This window comes from Hyperolius riggenbachi, chromosome 4 (genome assembly GCF_040937935.1).
Source record: "Hyperolius riggenbachi isolate aHypRig1 chromosome 4, aHypRig1.pri, whole genome shotgun sequence".
Classification (NCBI taxonomy): domain Eukaryota; kingdom Metazoa; phylum Chordata; class Amphibia; order Anura; family Hyperoliidae; genus Hyperolius; species Hyperolius riggenbachi.
In genome coordinates, this window is record NC_090649.1 from 89,736,296 (window position 1) to 89,753,842 (window position 17,547).

Consider the following 17,547-nt stretch of genomic DNA (forward strand, 5'->3'; position numbering starts at 1 on the left):
CTGGGGCAAAGTCATATTCTCCGATGAAGCCCCTTTCCGATTGTTTGGGGCATCTGGAAAAAGGCTTGTCAGGCGAAGAAAAGGTGAGCGCTACCATCAGTCCTGTGTCATGCCAACAATAAAGCATCCTGATACCATTCATGTGTGGGCATGCTTCTGATCCAAGGTGGTGGGCTCACTCACAATTTTGCCAAAAAACACAGCCATGAATAAAGAATGGTACCAAAACACCCTCCAAAAGCAACTTCTTCCAACAATCCCACAACAGTTTGGTGAAGACCAATGCATTTTCCAGCATGATGGAGCACCGTGTCATAAGGCAAAAGTGATAACTAAGTGGCCCGGGGACCAAAACGTTGACATTTTGGGTCAATGGCCTGGAAACTCCCCAGATCTTAATCCCATTGAGAACTTATGATCAATCCTCAAGAGGCGGGTGGACAAACAAAAACCAGCTAATTCTGAGAAACTCAAAGAAGTGATTGTGAAAGAATGGGTTGCTATCAGTCAGGATTTGGCCCAGAAGTTGATGGAGAGCATGCCCAGTCGAATTGCAAAGGTCCTGAAAAAGAAGGGCCAACACTGCAAATACTTTGTATAAATCTCATGTAATTGTCAATAAAAGCCTTTGAAACGTGTGAAGTGCTTATAATTATATTTCAGTACATCACATAAACAACTGAAACTGGAGCAGTAGCAGCAGATGGATGGATGGAGCCAGCATCCAGTGGAGCCAAAGGATCTGCGCGGTGTCTTCCGACCTCAGTGGAGACCCAAACTCCTTGGTAGCAGCGGTGGACTCCACACAGCTTGTACCTGAATAGACAACAGAATCAGCCAGAGGTAAAGAGGAAAAAAAAACAGGTCCCGAACTCCCCACCACCAACATCCCAGGCTACACCAAACCACACTGCACACCTTCAGGGGGAAAACAAGGTGAATTGGTAGGAAAAAAGGAAGAAAAACAAGAAAAGGACAGACTCCTGTGGCCGTGGCAGCCAATTTATTATATACTATATGGTTAGAACTGAGCCATGGCTAGGTTTTAGGTTTGTTTTCTTAAAGAGGAACTCCAGTGAAAATAATGTAATAAAAAAAGTGCTTCATTTTTACAATAATTATGTATAAATGATTTAATGTTTGCCCATTGTAAAAACTTTTAAATCCCTGATTTACATTCTGACATTTATTACATGGTGACATTTTTACTGTTGGCAGATGATGTAGCTGCTGCATGCTTTTTTTGACAGTTGGAAACAGCTGTAAGCAGCTATTTCCCACAATGCAGCAAGGTTCACAGACAGGAAACTGCCAAGAGTACGTACTTTTCTTGTTTCTTGTGGGAGGGGTTTCACCACAATATCAGTCATACAGCGCCCCCTGATGGTCTGTTTGTGAAAAGGAATAGATTTCTCATGTAAAAGGTGGTATCAGCTACCGATTGGGATAAAGTTCAATTCTTGGCCGGAGTTTCTCTTTAAAGCCCATTTTCTGCTCCTGTGTATATAGCTGTAAATAGCAACAATAAACACACCACTGTTTGAAGAAAGCCACTGGACTGTTCTCTGTACCTGAAAAGGCTGCTCACCCCAGGAAGCCTACCTGCTACACATCCACAGCTTACACTATATAATGATAATGCTTGATATGCTTCGCATAATGTAATTACTATTACAGCAAACCTGAATCGAAAATAAACTTATGGGCTAATGAATTTTATGTGTAGTCCAGCTAAGAAATAGAACAATAGTAGCAAAGAAAAGAGTCTCGCATTGTTTTCCAGTACAGGAAGAGTTAAAAAAAAGGCTGTTGTTATCTCTGCAAAAAAGCTCTCTGAGCTCTTCCACCTTGGGTGGAATACAGTCCTGTTTTCTGAAGCACTTTAACAGTCAAGAAACAGTGAGAGACAGCTTGAAATAAGGTTTTACTGCAGGAAAGTTCAAAGGGTCATTACATCTGCTTTGTTTTATAGTTTAAAGGACAGAGTGCGGTTTTAAAACTGCAACTGTGACACTATGATGTAATGTTATAAAAAAAAAGCTATATAACTGAAAAGAAAAATATGAGACTCTTTTCTTCGCTACTAATGTTCTATTCCTTATCCGTACTATACACACAATTCATTATATCATCCTATTTTTTAGCTTCAGGTTTGCTTTAAATGGTGCCCCCCTCTGCTTTTGTCTCTGTCATACAACTTCTTTGAAAATCAGGTTCTGGCAATGAATATCATGTGACTATTATACTGTATATACCAGTGGTCCTCAAACTAAGGCCCGCGGGCCGAATGTGGCCCCCTGAGGCTTTTTCACTGGCCCCAAACACCAAATGTATAACTTATAGATGTGGTCCACTGCACCTTTAAATATCAGCGGGCTGCATAAGAATAGCAGCGCTGGCCCCACCCATCCACATACTGTAGAAGCCAGTGAGCAGTCATATGGTGGCTTCCAATCCAATTCCGCATCAGGTGACACTGCTGTCCAACTGGATGGCAGGTTGTCACCTGGGAATGCTTCACTGTCTGGTGCACAAAGACATTTTTCGGGCACCGCATGGCTGCTGCTGGGAGTTCTCCTCCAGGCAAGATTGGGGGGAAATCAATACCTAGATTCAATGTAATGTTTTTCAACATCATTTTATGTATGCTCCGGCCCCCCAGCAGTCTGAAGTATGTTGACCTCGGCCCTTGACCAAAAAAGTTTGGGGTCCCCTGGTATATACGGTGCTGCAGGGTCCCTGTGTAAAACCTGCATCAGGGCCCATGGCTCTGCAGCCACCTCTGTGTGTGCAGCCTACGTGTCACAGCAGACTATGCTATTCCCTGTGCTGCACTCAATATATCAGATAGACCCCAGAGAGTTTACAAACTCATGTTGTGCCTAAAGCACAGGGAAATGACTTAATTTGCCTGAGGTCACTTGGAGCCGAACATGAAAAATAACTGACTTCACCGGCTTCAAAGTCTGCCACATCGCCGCTGGACAAATCACATGGCTTATGTCATCTTTATTCATCTGAAATCCGGCATAAAACCTCATTACACAGAGCCATTTCCAAATTCTTCTGTGTCTGTGACATGGGCTGTCAGCTAGCAGCGGTGTAAATACAGAGCACATGCTGATCCAAATAATACCTGCAGACAGAACGCCAGGCTCGTGTCACATGGGGACAGCGTTGCTCATTCAGTGGGGAATTGTTCTTGTCCAGAGCTTACTGCGCATTGTACATGTACCTCAGCCTGTGAAATTCCCCGCTAATTACACTGCTGCTTCATGAAAGGAAAGAAAAAATATCTCATTAACTAGACAGGACTGGCTATTCGGTAAAAAGTAGAATAAGGTACAAACTAATAATTGAAACCATATTATGTATTTTCTAAAATCACACATTATTTTCATGTATTTCATTATTATATGTTAAAGGAAATTTGAAGTGAAAATAAACTTATGAGATAATGATTGGTATATGTAGTACAGCTAAAGGGGCCCATACACCTAACGATTTTCCCGCCGATATACAGCAGATTCGATCAATGTGATCAAATCTGCTGTGAAATCGTTACGCAAACGCTGACAGAACGATCGATTTCCATCCGAAAACAATCATTCCCGTCAATCCGTCCGTGTGGAGAATTTCGCTCGATCGCCAGCGGGTCGGGATTGCGTCGATAGCGGCGTTCGAATGCCCGACGACTGACGCAATACAGAGGCAATACATTACCTGCTCCGCTGGCACGTGTCCCCGCTCTCTGCACGGTCACTTCTCCGTGCTCGGCTCCTCCAGCTTCACTGAACTTCCTGTCCCAGCAGGAAGTCTAAACAGTAGAGCGCCCTCTACTGTTTAAACTTCCCCGGCAGGAAGTTCAGTGAAGAAGACAGCGGAGACCGGGGGACATGCGCCGGCGGAGCAGGTAATGTATGCGGGGGGTGCAGGGGGGGAGGGGCGGTAGCGGCAGCTTCACAGATTGTGATCGGTTTCATGCTGAAATCGGTTCACAATCTGTTTGCAGTAACGGCAGCCATACGATCGAATCTGATCAGAGAGGGATCTATCTGTTGGTCGGATCTGATGGCAAATCGACCAGTGTATGGCTACCTTAAGAAATAAAACATTAGTAGCACAGATACGCGTCTCATATTGTTTCCAGTACAGGAAGAGTTAACCAGTTCAGGACCTGTTTCTTGTGTGTTTAAAGTTTTTCTGCCAGAAAGTTCAAAGGGTCATTAGCTCTGCTCTGTTTCATCATTTAAAATATAGAGCGTAATTTGTAAACTGCAAATATTAGAGAATGATGCAATGTTATAGAAAAACGGCTTTATAATTGAAAAAAAAAATAAGAGACTCTTTTCTTTGCTACTAATTTTCTATTAATTATCCGTACCACACATACAATAGGATGCATTGGTCAAAGCCAGCGCAGGAGTAGGGGGACAAGATAAATGGGAAGGCTCTATAGGACCCACAGCCTTCCCTCTCGGTAAGTATCTGTTTTTTTTTTGTTTGTTTTTTTATGCTTCAGACTCACTTTAAACACAATCATCTATATCATCTAATTAATGCTACTAATGCAATTCAGAAAATAGTTGTTTTCTCACATAACTGTAAATGATTATCGCTCACATGTTCTGTTTTTTTTTCGGTTTTTGGAAAGTTTTCAGACAGTCTGAAGATCAGTGTGAGAGTGCAGCTCTGGAGGTCTTGTTATGTCAATTTATGAACATTTTAATTACACGTTAGCTTAGCAGATAAAATAAATCATGCATCTTGGCTTTGGATTACCACAGGTTGTAAGACTTGCAGATATAATTAAAAAGGCAAAACCCAGCAACATGAGAGGATCTAGACTGCTTGGATCTGGCCCCATTACAGCAATAAAATGACTCTGCTTTTAAATAATGAATGCACAGCCAAATATTGATGGGAAGCCATCTCATTTCCTCCTAGCCGTCCTTCTGCTGATCTGTGTGGCATTGCAAGGTTGGGACTTAATTCAGGGTCAGCTCCGCTCAAGACAAATGCAATCAGAAAACCTATATTATTATTTGCATCTCTTATACAAATATTGGCTGCTAAATACATTGATTTTTGTGAGAGATCGCGGAAAAGCCGCCACATGTGCTACTGAGCAGGCGGCTGATTCCGCGTCCAGTGCGGCGGTTTGCACGCGGCAGCGTGTGTCTGGTGTGGCTGAGTCTGTTAGTGCACATAGACTTAGGAATACACGCGCGGGCGCTGAGAGGCAGAATTCTTATACTAAGCAGGAAGAGTCAGCTGACCATGCCGATCAGCTGACTCCTGAGCGGGATACTATTGGTTGAGCAATTAGGGGTGGTGCTGGAGAGCACTACTCCATATATAGTTCCTGCTGGTCACTTGCAACTTGTCTGCCGTTGCGATCACTACGTGGAAGCACTCAGACCTAGTCAGATCCTCAGTGTGTTTGAACCAGGTGGACCTGGGAATACACACTTAGCCAGATTATTTGAATTGTATTCCGTTTATGCTTAAGCTAGTTCCAGGGTGTAGAGACCAAGGACCTCACACCCAGCTTAGGGAACTGTGTTATCATCTGTGTTATACCTTAAGCTAGTTCCAGGGTGTAGAGACCAAGGACCTCACACCCAGCTTAGGGAACTGAGTTATCATCTGTGTTATACTTCAGTCTAGTTCCAGGGTGCTGAGACTACGGACCTCGCACCCAGTCTAGGGAAACTGTATTATCATCTGTGTATTCTTCAGACTAGTTCCGGGGTGCTGAGACTACGGACCTCGCACCCAGTCTAGGGAAACTGTATTATCATCTGTGTATTCTTCAGACTAGTTCCGGGGTGCTGAGACCAAGGACCTCGCACCCAGAATAGGCATTGTTTGATATATGTTATGACTTATAGCTTTTCTGACTACTCTTCTGTCTTCTGATTCGGTACCTCGTATATCTGATATTCCATTGCCAGACCCTGCTTGACTTTGATACCGAATCAGCCTTCTGTCTTTGTACTTTATCTGTCAGTGTGTTGCCGACCCGGCGTGCCCGACCTCGAGAGCTATCTCTCCCCTTTAAGAGATAGTCTCCAGATCAGATAGTGACATCCATCTTAGGTGTCACTCACTCCTAGGCCCTTCCTGTCTCCAGCCTGACTCCTCCCCTCGGAGAGCCTCAGGCTGCTGGAAGGTTCCTGTGTTCTCAGAGCAGTGTCTCTATATTGTCTATCGCCTGCTCAGCAGGTACATCACTCAAAGTATTACTGTTACACCAAACACTCACATATCCATAGGTGTCCAGAGGTTAGCAATATATCTGATTGTCGGTGATACTGCAGACCATCAATAATCGGGTATATATCTGCATTCTTGGTGATACTGCAGTTAACCAATAATCAGATTCTCTCTGCGTGCTGACACCAATCGTTACAATTTTAAAACCTGTATATAAACCAGGCAATTCAGTGCGCTCCTCCCTCCTACTAAGGTCTAAGTAGTCCTGATCCTGGTGCGCTACTATCAGTGAGGGGTGTATGCCCTTAAAATATTTATGTATTATATGTGGTAACAGCGCTCAACAGATATCATACATCAAATCTTTGTAACTCCAACAATTTTGCATACCATCACCCCGATATTCAATACAGAGAAAAAATATTTGAAAAAATATATGAAAAAAATATAATAAAATAATATATATACATCAGTCCATATCAAAATTCTCATCAAGATAGATAATTATAGGGTCCTAGTGCACAAGTCCCATTAGCAGATTTCTAGCTTCCAGCACAGATAATCCTTATCAGTAAACAATTGTGCTCACCAGACAGAGGTGGCAATCATAACAGTTGGCTAATTCACGTGTGGCCCAGCCAGTAATGATGTCCGCCTTGTTGTCACCGCATACAGCCCGCATATGTAAAAGAGAAACACTTCTATGGTGTGGTATGTTATAACCAAGTGCACACCCTTTAGTGCCTAGCATACAAGCCTAAGCAGGCTGTGACCCAACACCGGACTTTCTTCCGCACTCAGACATCAATAGGTCAGCCTCTTACCAGATACTCTGGCTGACCATGCAAGACCAGCAATAGCGCTTAACTTTAATGTCCTCTTTCACTTCGCTCTTCTCGTAATACAGCACCTTTGAACTCAAGCAAATACTACCATAGTGTAACACCGTTTTATTTAATAAAAAAAGGTTAAAATTGCACTCACAAAGTTCCAGACATTAAAGTTAAGCGCTATTGCTGGTCTTGCATGGTCAGCCAGAGTATCTGGTAAGAGGCTGACCTATTGATGTCTGAGTGCGGAAGAAAGTCCGGTGTTGGGTCACAGCCTGCTTAGGCTTGTATGCTAGGCACTAAAGGGTGTGCACTTGGTTATAACATACCACACCATAGAAGTGTTTCTCTTTTACATATGCGGGCTGTATGCGGTGACAACAAGGCGGACATCATTACTGGCTGGGCCACACGTGAATTAGCCAACTGTTATGATTGGCACCTCTGTCTGGTGAGCACAATTGTTTACTGATAAGGATTATCTGTGCTGGAAGCTAGAAATCTGCTAATGGGACTTGTGCACTAGGACCCTATAATTATCTATCTTGATGAGAATTTTGATATGGACTGATGTATATATATTATTTTATTATATTTTTTTCATATATTTTTTCAAATATTTTTTCTCTGTATTGAATATCGGGGTGATGGTATGCAAAATTGTTGGAGTTACAAAGATTTGATGTATGATATCTGTTGAGCGCTGTTACCACATATAATACATAAAAATTTTAAAACCTGGTCTTGAACATACAGATTTCTTACTTACGTATTGAAGAAAACTTTATTATAAATAAATCATACATGAGCAAGTTTGCTTAGAGTTTCACTTCCTGTTTCGCGACCTACAGCTGCTTTCTTTCTCCCCAGCTAGTCTGAAACACGCCCTTTTTAGTCACATGGATGTGAATGAGAGTGATTTGTCTGTCATCTGAAGTTACGCCTCTCTAATGCCTAGTACACACCATACAATTTTCTGTTAGATTTTGCTGTAAGATTTACTGTAAGATCCTCTGGAACATTCTCCCTCAACACATCCGTCACTCACCCTAGCATTCTCTCCTACCTAGGACCCTGCCCACTAACCACCATTTCTACCACTCCACACACAGCTTTACCTACTGTCCTACTGCTCACAGAGCAGAGCAGGCCCTCACAGAGCAGCTGTATTTGTACTGACATTAGATTACACACAGGTGCACTCTATTTAGTCATCAGCACTCATCAGGCAATGTCTATAGGCAACTGACTGCACTCAGATCAAAGGGGGCTGAATAATTATGCACACACCACTTTGCAGTTATTTATTTGTAAAAAATGTTTGGAATGACGTATGATTTTCGATCCACTTCTCACATGTACACCACTTTGTATTGGTCTTTCACGTGGAATTCCAATAAAATCGATGCATGTTTGTGGCAGTAATGTGACAAAATGTGGAAAACTTCAAGGGGGCCGAATACTTTTGCAAGCCACTGTATACCTTAAATGTTTAGACTGTAATGCTGGGCATACTGTGATGATCCGCTCAGCTGGCTGCACAGGCAGACAGCTGTTTGACCATTCCTCTAGTCTGTGGGCTGCAGGTCTCTGGAAGAGAGACCTGTTTTTCCATTGAAAGTTTCTGGTCTGTTCTGCTGCTGAGGAATTTGCATACATTCGTTATGCAAATCCCCTGCCTGCCTCCTTTGATGACTGGCACTATAAGAGCTTTCTGCTCCCAGAATGCTGTGCTGGTTATTCCTTCAGGGTTTGTAATAAACACTCCTAGAGTGTCAGCCATGCTACTTCTTGTTAAAGTTATCTTAGAGTAATTCTTAGGACTGCACTAGGCTGTTTCCCTAATGCACTTAGGATTGCATATCTGTTTGTTTGTCTGTTACGATTGTCCTGTCCCAGCCGTGGTCGACAGGAAATCTTCTGTTTGTCTGGGTGCTAACCGGCGCTGCGGTAGTTACTGGTAGCCCCTTCTGATCTGTCTTGTCTGGATCGCAATAGCCTCTAGCGTTAGTGGCTATGAATCCTTCTGATCTAGTTTCTGGAGTGTAAGCTGGAGCTGCGGTTGCTTCCGGCTACCTCATCTGATCTGTCTTGTTTAGATCGCACTAGCCGCTAGTGTGAGCGGCTGTGGATCTTTCTGATCTGTGTTCCTGCTTGGATCACACTTGCTCTGGCGGAAGAGCGGTGGATCCTTTCTGCCTAGTTCCTGTTTCTCGTTTGTCTGTCTTGTCTGATACGGGCGCTTGCTGTAGGCTCGGTGAGGTAACCGTTAAGCAAGCGTTCATGTTCTTTGTTTCGTGTTTGTCTGTCGGTGGTTAGTTAGGCGTGCTTGTCTCTGTTGTGCTTAACACGCGGAGACCGCGCTATAAATGCGTTCGCTGTTGCGAATGAGTGCGGTGTTCGCGTTTAGTTAGCGTTTGTCATTTTCTTTATCATTCTCATTGTATTATTTGCTGTGCCTTTGCTCCTCTTGTGTTCTGTTCTAGTCTGTCTTGTGTCACTTCTGGCGATCGCCTTTCTCGCGATCGCGTTCCTACTTTTTTTTTCTGCTGATGTGTGTTCACCGTTGCAGGGTCGTGACTAGATTGGTGAACACACATTCGTCCTGTCCCTGTGCTCTTTCTCTTTATGGGCTGTTCAGCCCCGCATTGTCTTGATCTGTACAATCCCCATCTGGCATCTGTGGTCGTGCAGCAATTGTACTCGTCTGCACTCCACAGCGCCATCTGCCGGTGGGAATTGCCCTCTGCTGGTGCATTGCACCTAGCCTGGGTTCACCCAATTATACGCTTGTGGAAGGTTTTCGCTGTGTCAGTGCGCATCTCGTGCGCTGACCACGAAAACGATTCCGCAAACGTTACACATACACGGAGCATTTGCTCCTTATCAATCGAGCCGCTGTTGGCTCGATTGTTAATATCCGACAGGTCCGATGGCCCACCGGATAGACTCCCCGCTCGATCCCCGCGGGCGGACAATAGCGGAGAATCAAGCGGAAGATAAGGAGCGCCCGCGGGGACGAGCGGGGATTGATCCAGGTGCCGGCGGTAATGAGCCAGGATGCGCCGGGATCGAGCCAGCATCAGGCCTTTTTGGCCAGGGCTCTTTTCCCCCTTTGTCTCACCATGCTGTGTAATGGGTGTACATACCCCCCACCTTTTGTAAAAATATGTAGTTCATTTGTTCACTGTATTAGCTGTTATACCCTCTTGTCTTGTATCAAGTGTTGTATTGTATACTCTGTATTGTTATACCTTGTATGCTATTGTACAGTGCCACGGAAGATGCTGGCGCTATATAAATCAACAATAATAATAATAAAGATTTTCTGTAATTAGATTATTTTCTGTAAAGTGCTGGTAGAGACTGGTCATTATCTCTGGCGCATTGTCTTCTGGTTGTCTCCTGCTGAGTAGAACAATGCCTAATTGCTCGGCAGATAGATGGTTAGATAGATAATTTCCAACATGTTGGAATTTATCTATCTGGCAGGTAAATCTAACAGAAAATCTTACAGAAAATTGTATGGTGTGTACTAGGCATAAAGCTGGCTATTTACTGGTTGATGTGGCCAACAGATTGACCCCTCACAGATCCTAATCCAATAAGAGAGGAATCTATCTGATCAAATACCTCCATGCAGATTTATCAAGAGAAGTCAGCATGAAATGTTTTGAAAATCTGTGGATCAGTGCAATGCCTGCCAGCCCCCCGATCTTTACCCCCCTCCCCCACCCAGCTCAACCCCCTCCCAAAACTTCCTGAAGTCCTACCAGCCCAATCCCTCCCCTCACCTAAGGAAGTCCCAAATGTAGGCAGTGGAGCTTGCATACACCTGTCTCCCGATGAGCGTCTTCTTTCCATAGTTACTGGGTGCTTCTCCCTGTGTCTTCTCTTCCAGGGCAGATGTGTCACATGACAAGCACTAGAGGTCAAGCACTAGATTACCTTACGTGATCACTAGAGGCCTCTAGTGTTTGTTCTATGGAGAAAAGACATAGGAAGTCAGCCGGCGGACAGGTGAGTGTAAGCTCTGCTGCCTACAATGCATTTTGCTCATTCTGAAATCAAATGGCGCTATCGCCGCTTTCCCGACCCCATATCTTCCATTTTGCACAATTGATCGAGTTGATCTATTTTGGATGAAGATCAAGATTTGTTGCATTAATTTCTAGCTTATTTGATCACATGATCAAATCGGCCGGATGTCGATGAAAATAAAATGGCCATTGTATGGCCATCTTAAATAGTGATAACTGGTAAAAGTATTTATGCATAGAAAGAACTACACACATCACTTTTGCCATGCAGGCATGTTCACGAAAGAAGCAAAAGTTAGCAACACATTGAAGATTGTCCATTGCTGTGATTTGTATTCAGTGTCGGACTGGGAGCTGGAAAAGCTGAGGCAGGGTTAGGCCTCGTTTACATCAGGGACGTTTCTGTGCACTTTCCACAGCGCACTGCCCTGTGCGATCAGCAAGGTATTGATTTTTCCATGTAACTAAATGTAGCTGGTTCACATCTATGCGCTGCGCTGAGCAGCGTTACAGAAACGTAGGGTTGCATGCATTTCTGTGCGCTGAGCTGTAAAGTGCACATCAATGCAAGTGAATGGGTCCGCTTTTTTAGCGCATAGAAGCGCGTACAAGCGCATAGAAGCGCATGCGTTTTTTACCCCTAATTGGAGAAAAAAATACATTTACATACAAAAACAAAGTTTTATTGACAACTGCTGCTGCTACAACAAGCAAAACGTGTTTTAAAGAAGCGCAGCGTAACGTACAGAAACGCACACTAAAGCGCGCACAAGCGCATGCATTTTTTACCACGCGCTTTAACACGTTTTTCAGCGCAGCAGATGTGAACGAGGACTTACTGCTGCTTGGCCAGCAGGTGGATTTCCTCAGTTATTCCACCTCCCAGTTCGACACTCTTTGTATTTAAGAAACCGCCCATCAGTTACCTGATGCCAATCTTCCTCAGTATATAATCGGTGTATGTGTCTTCAAGTCTGTAACTTAATTAGTTGGAGAGAATTAGGTTAAGTTCTAAATGGTATTTATGCCAAATTTCAACAAAACATGACTGACATTTTCTTGGCATTTGAATGAGCGTTTTATCACATTTTTGTGCTGTTTTTGTAGCATCTGCTGCAGTTTGTCAAATGCCTGGGGAGTGCCAGCCATAGCGATGCATTGTGTTTTTCACTTGAAATGCCTGCCAAATGCTTAAAGCAAACCAGAACTGAACACAAACTTGAGATAATTCTAATTGTAGGTGTAGTAGTGGTAGTAAAGCACAGAACGTTTGCGTTTCATATTCTTTTAATGAAATGACAACAGGTATATCAGTGCCACAAACACATCTCTAAGGTCACCTACAAGTGAGAAGGAGATTGTCTGTGCTGTGTGCAGTAGTCATAGCTTCAGCAGCTCTCTACATAAAGCAGTACTTTCCTCTCTGTCTCCATGCCATGCCTAAACCGGAACCAACAACACACAGCAGTACAGATCATCTTGTAAGAAATGCACAGTGCGCTACTACTCCTGTGCAGAGCAAATCCGGCAATGGGAATGCTCTCAGACTCAGACAGGACAACGGCTGACTAATGGTTGACTGCGCAGCTGCGGCAAGGGATACAAAGACTATGAGGGGCTGGTAGAAGTTCCAGGAGAGTCTAAACTTCTTTTTTTTTTTTTAAACACCTCATGTGTCCTTTAAAGGGAACCAGAGGTGAGAGTGAAATAGGGGCTGCCATATTTTTTTTTTTTTCTAAACAATGCCAGTTGCCTCTCAGTCCTGTTGATCTTCTGGCAAATGTGGTGTCTGAGTCAAAACCCTGGAACAAGCATATGGCTAATCCAATAAAACCTGAGTAAGCGGAGTCAGAGAGTATCTGATCTGCATATGCATGTTCACGGCCAGTGGCGTAGCTAAGGAGCTAAGGGACCCGATGCAAGTTTTACATGGAGCCCCCCAAGCACTCTATACATAACAACTGATACGGCGCACCAAAATCTGCAAAGAACAACAACAGTGTCAGAGGTGCAAGTAGGGGATGGGAAACAGTTTGTTAATGATCACTACTATTTAACCATTTACCGCCATCCTAACGTATTAAAACGTCATGCTTACCGCTATTAACAGCAACATGACGTTTTAATACGTCGCGCATTCCCGCCGCTGCTACCGCCGTGTGTCCGCCGCTACCGCCGCCATTACCGTCGGGATCCCGTGCTGGGTGATTGGGGAAGAGGACCGAACAGTCCTCTACCCAATCGCAGTGCCTGGAGTGAATGGACGTGACCGCGAACAGCGGCTACGTCCATTCACATAAACAGGAAATGTAACAGTTTAATAAAGTGTAAAAAAAAAAAAAAAAAAAAAAAAAATGAACACGGCCTATGAGTGTTCACTAGCGCCATCTTGTGGCCAAAAAGTATATTACACCTACAAAATACATCCATTTTCAAGTATATACACATCATTAATAAAATTACACTTCCAACCCTCCCCCCAAAAAAAACACTTGTAAAAAAAAAAATCAGCTTAAAAAAAATAAATAAATAGTTGCCTTAGGGACTCAGCTTTTTTTATTCTATATTTTATGGGGGAAAATTAATTTTAATTTATTACATAGGGGCTTGTAATTATGGCCAGAACAAACAGAAAAATAACCACTTATATTTCAAAATAATATACTGTCGCCATACATTGTGGTAGGGACATAATCTAAATGGTTTAATTATCGGGACCACTGGGAAAATAAAACGTGTTTGTTTTATCCACAGGAGAATGTTTAATTTTAAAACTATAAAGGCTGAACACTGAGAAATAATGATTTTTTTTTTTTTTTTTTCTGTTTTTCTCATTAAAATGCATTTAGAATAAAAAAATTCTTAGCAAAATGTACTATCCACAGAAAGCCTAATTGGTGGTGAAAAAAACGAGGTATAGATCATTTTCTTGTGATAAGTAGTAATAAAGTTATTAGGGAATAAAAGGGAGGAGCGCTGACAACTGAAAATTGCTCTGGTCCGTTAGGATAAAAACCCTTGGGGGTGAACTGGTTAAAGCATCTATAGAAGTGATTATTACCAATACAGGGCCAATATAGAGCTAATATTGTGCTTGAGAGAGGGCCCCCCGGGGCCCCTCTGACCCAAGGCCTCCGATGCGGTTGCTACCTCTGCAACCCCTATTGCTACGCCACAGTTCACGGTCTATGGCTTAAAGTATTAGAGACACAGGATCAGGAGGACTGCAAGGCAACTACTATTGTTTAAAAGGAAATACATATGGCAGCCTCCATATCACTCTCACCTCGGGTTCTCATTAAAAAACAGAGCAATTTTAACATTTCACGTGGATCCCGTTCATTTGCCAATAACTTTACTGCTACTTATCACACCTTAATGATCTATATCTTGTTTTTTTTGCAGGAAAAACTAGGCTTTTTTGGGTGATACTTTTGCTAAGAATTATTTTATTTCCTATGCATTTTAAAGGGAATATAAAAAAAGTCATTATTTCTTAGTTTTCAGCCATTATAGATTGAAAATAAAAAGTGGTACTGTACACAAAACCCTGTACATAAAACCCACACATTATCTTTGCCCATTTGTCCAGGTTTTTACAACATTTAAATACAGTATGTACCGGTACCTAGTACAATGTATGGTGACAATATTTTATTTGGAAAAAAAGTTGTATTTTTTTCTGTTTATACTTTATCACTAATTACAAACTGTTATTTGCAAAAATAAAATATACCATCATGACGTACATATTAAAAAAAAAAAATGTATTTTTAATTTAATACTGCTGCTTTGTTTTAGTTTTTTACAAGTGTTTTATTTTGGTAACTATGGGGGAGGGGGTAGAAGGGATAAATAACTATAGGGGATTTTTATTTATGTATTTTAAATGCATTTTTTACTTTTTTGCCCACTAGATGTCTGTAACATCCGCAGAAATGGTGGCTGCAGGCACGCAAGGTGTCTCCACAGCCGCCTTGCCTTTCTGCTCGGGGACTTCGCCCGTGCCTCTGGCGTCTTGTACGCCGAGGACTGGTTGCTCTTTTGCACATAAGGTTGCCGTATTGCGCGGGTGCGTGCGGAGACGGGACCTTTATGCGGGGAGGAGGCTCATCAGCTGACCGGCTGGTCGGCTGACGTCAGAGGAGACTCACGATGCTCCAGATTGGCTGATTGTTGTGGGCTCGGCCGTGGGGTCTCCTCTGCTTCATAAGCCTTCACTGTTCACTCGCAACTTGTCTGCTGTTGCGAATACTTATGTGCTAGCGCTCAGACCTTAGATAGTATCCGGTGTGCTTTGATCTGGGAGGAAACCAGGGATTTCACACAAGACTAGGATTAGTGTATACTGTTTATTGATAATCTGTGCATGACTCTTGCTACCTTCTGACTCTGCTCTTGCTTATCGTTTCTGTACTTCTGCCTATCTGACTCTGTTGTTGAACCTTGCCTGATATCTTACTACTCTCTTGCCTGCCGATTCTGTACTGTACCTGCCCGCTTGTTACTGATCCTAGCCTGTCTGACCTTTCTACTCACCAGTGAGCCCTTGTCACTAGTGAGGTGCTCTTCTAATTGTACCCACCAGCTCCTCTGGTGAGGCTAAGCCAAATTAATCAGTTACTGTGTTCTAATAGTACCCACCAGCTCCTCTGGTGAGGTCTAGCTAAACTATTCTGTTACTGTTGCACCAAGCACTACATATTTTGTATTCTGCCAGCTATACTTGTATTATTGGTGATACTGCAGATCACCACATAATCAGGTATAACGTCTGTATTATTGGTGATTCTGCAGATCACACATAATCAGACATCTGTGTTGCTACACCAATCGTTACAATGTCCCAACACTTGACCTGGGGGAGGAAAAAGTATAGTTAGTTTTGGTGAAATACAGTCCAGGGCAGGGATTACGCTGGGGCAGCATGGTGGTGTAGTAGATAGCACACTCACCTTGCAGCGATGGGTCTCCGGCTTGAATTCCACCCAGGGCAATTTCTGTAAGTAGTTAGTATGTTCTACCCAAGTCTGCACAGGTTTCCTCCCATGTCCTAAAAACATATGGATAATTTAAATGGCTTCCCAATAAATTGTCCCTAGACTACATTGGACATATGACTATGGTAGGGATTACATTGTGAGCGCCCGCGAGAGATAGTTAGCAACAAGACAATATACTGTGCTAAGTGCTGTGAAAGATGTTGGCGCTATACAACTACTAAATAATAATAATTAGGGTTAGACTATATGGCAAGTCACGCAAGCACAGGTCATCAAGATTGCACCCACATATCTGACACAAAGCCGAACACAAAGTCCAAATCCCAGAGACTAAAAATGAACACAACCAGGGCTGGATTTCTAGAAAGGTCACAAAGGCCCAGGCGGTGGGCGGCTGCTGCCCAAGGGGCGTCTTAACATGGAAAGAAGTTGCTGAGTTTAGAAGATAAGGCTGCAAATGGAGACCAATATAAGGAATAGTAGAAATGCACACAGAGGGGGTTGCACATGTAAGGGAAGGGCGATGTTGTCCGTGGATAGGGAGCAACAAGAAAGTTGGCCTAAGTGCAGAAAAAGTGTAAATACAGCCTTGAACACAACCCTCTGTTAATTCAATTAATCCACAAGAAAAAACTGCTTACAGGCAAAGCAAACACAATATTGTTTATTACTAGTGTTTTGGAATTAATTATGATAAATACATTATAGAATATACCAGATACAAAACAAGCTGCTATTCCTACCATTTGCAAAATCATTTAACACAAAGTCCTGACAGACTCCTTTGGTTTCTTTTTTTATATGTGAAAATAAATGCTCCAATTAATTCAGCATTAAGTGATATAAGTATTCATTTATCTCCCCATGACATCAGATTAATGAATTGTACAGCAAGAGGCATAAAATAGCTCCATTTCCTAAGAAGGAGCAAACACTGTTCATTGTCGGATGACATCATTATCATGTGATGGCCAGCACTATAAACTGACATCTGGCATTGGTGATCCGTGCAGGATATCGCTGCACTAGTCAGCACTAACCATGATGAGTATTTTTTATTTTTCGAGGGGCTTTAAACTTCGCATCTAGACTTCCCCCTTATGGACCAGGACAGTTTTACATTTTGACTAGGTGCCTTTTTAATTAGCCATAACCTTTGTCCCTACTTATGACATCTAAATGAAATATATATATATATATATATATATATATATATATATATATATATATATATATATATATATATATATATATATATATATATATATATATTAGATAGATAGATAGATAGATAGATAGATAGATAGATAATTTTTTTCAAGACAAACTAGACTTTAACTGAATGGCAGTTTTTTTTACATACAACAATTTGTTTTCTCTGAATTTTAATGGGATAAAAAGAAAAGAAAAGACAAAAACACACTATTTCTCAGTTTTACCATTTCCAATTTAAAA

At 42.5% G+C, this 17,547-nt stretch overlaps 1 long non-coding RNA gene across 2 annotated transcripts in view; it reads right to left on the minus strand.

The window, feature by feature from the left end:
- Window positions 1–635: 635 nt before the first annotated feature.
- Window positions 636–17,547, minus strand: part of LOC137570411 (uncharacterized) — a 44,571-nt gene continuing 27,659 nt past the window's right edge. For both annotated transcript variants that reach the window (XR_011031028.1, XR_011031027.1), the window contains 4 exons: window positions 16,045–16,142; window positions 12,016–12,069; window positions 3,137–3,268; window positions 636–816 (listed from right to left, as the gene is read on the minus strand). This is a non-coding gene — a long non-coding RNA (uncharacterized lncRNA). The remainder of the gene's footprint in view (window positions 817–3,136; window positions 3,269–12,015; window positions 12,070–16,044; window positions 16,143–17,547) is intronic.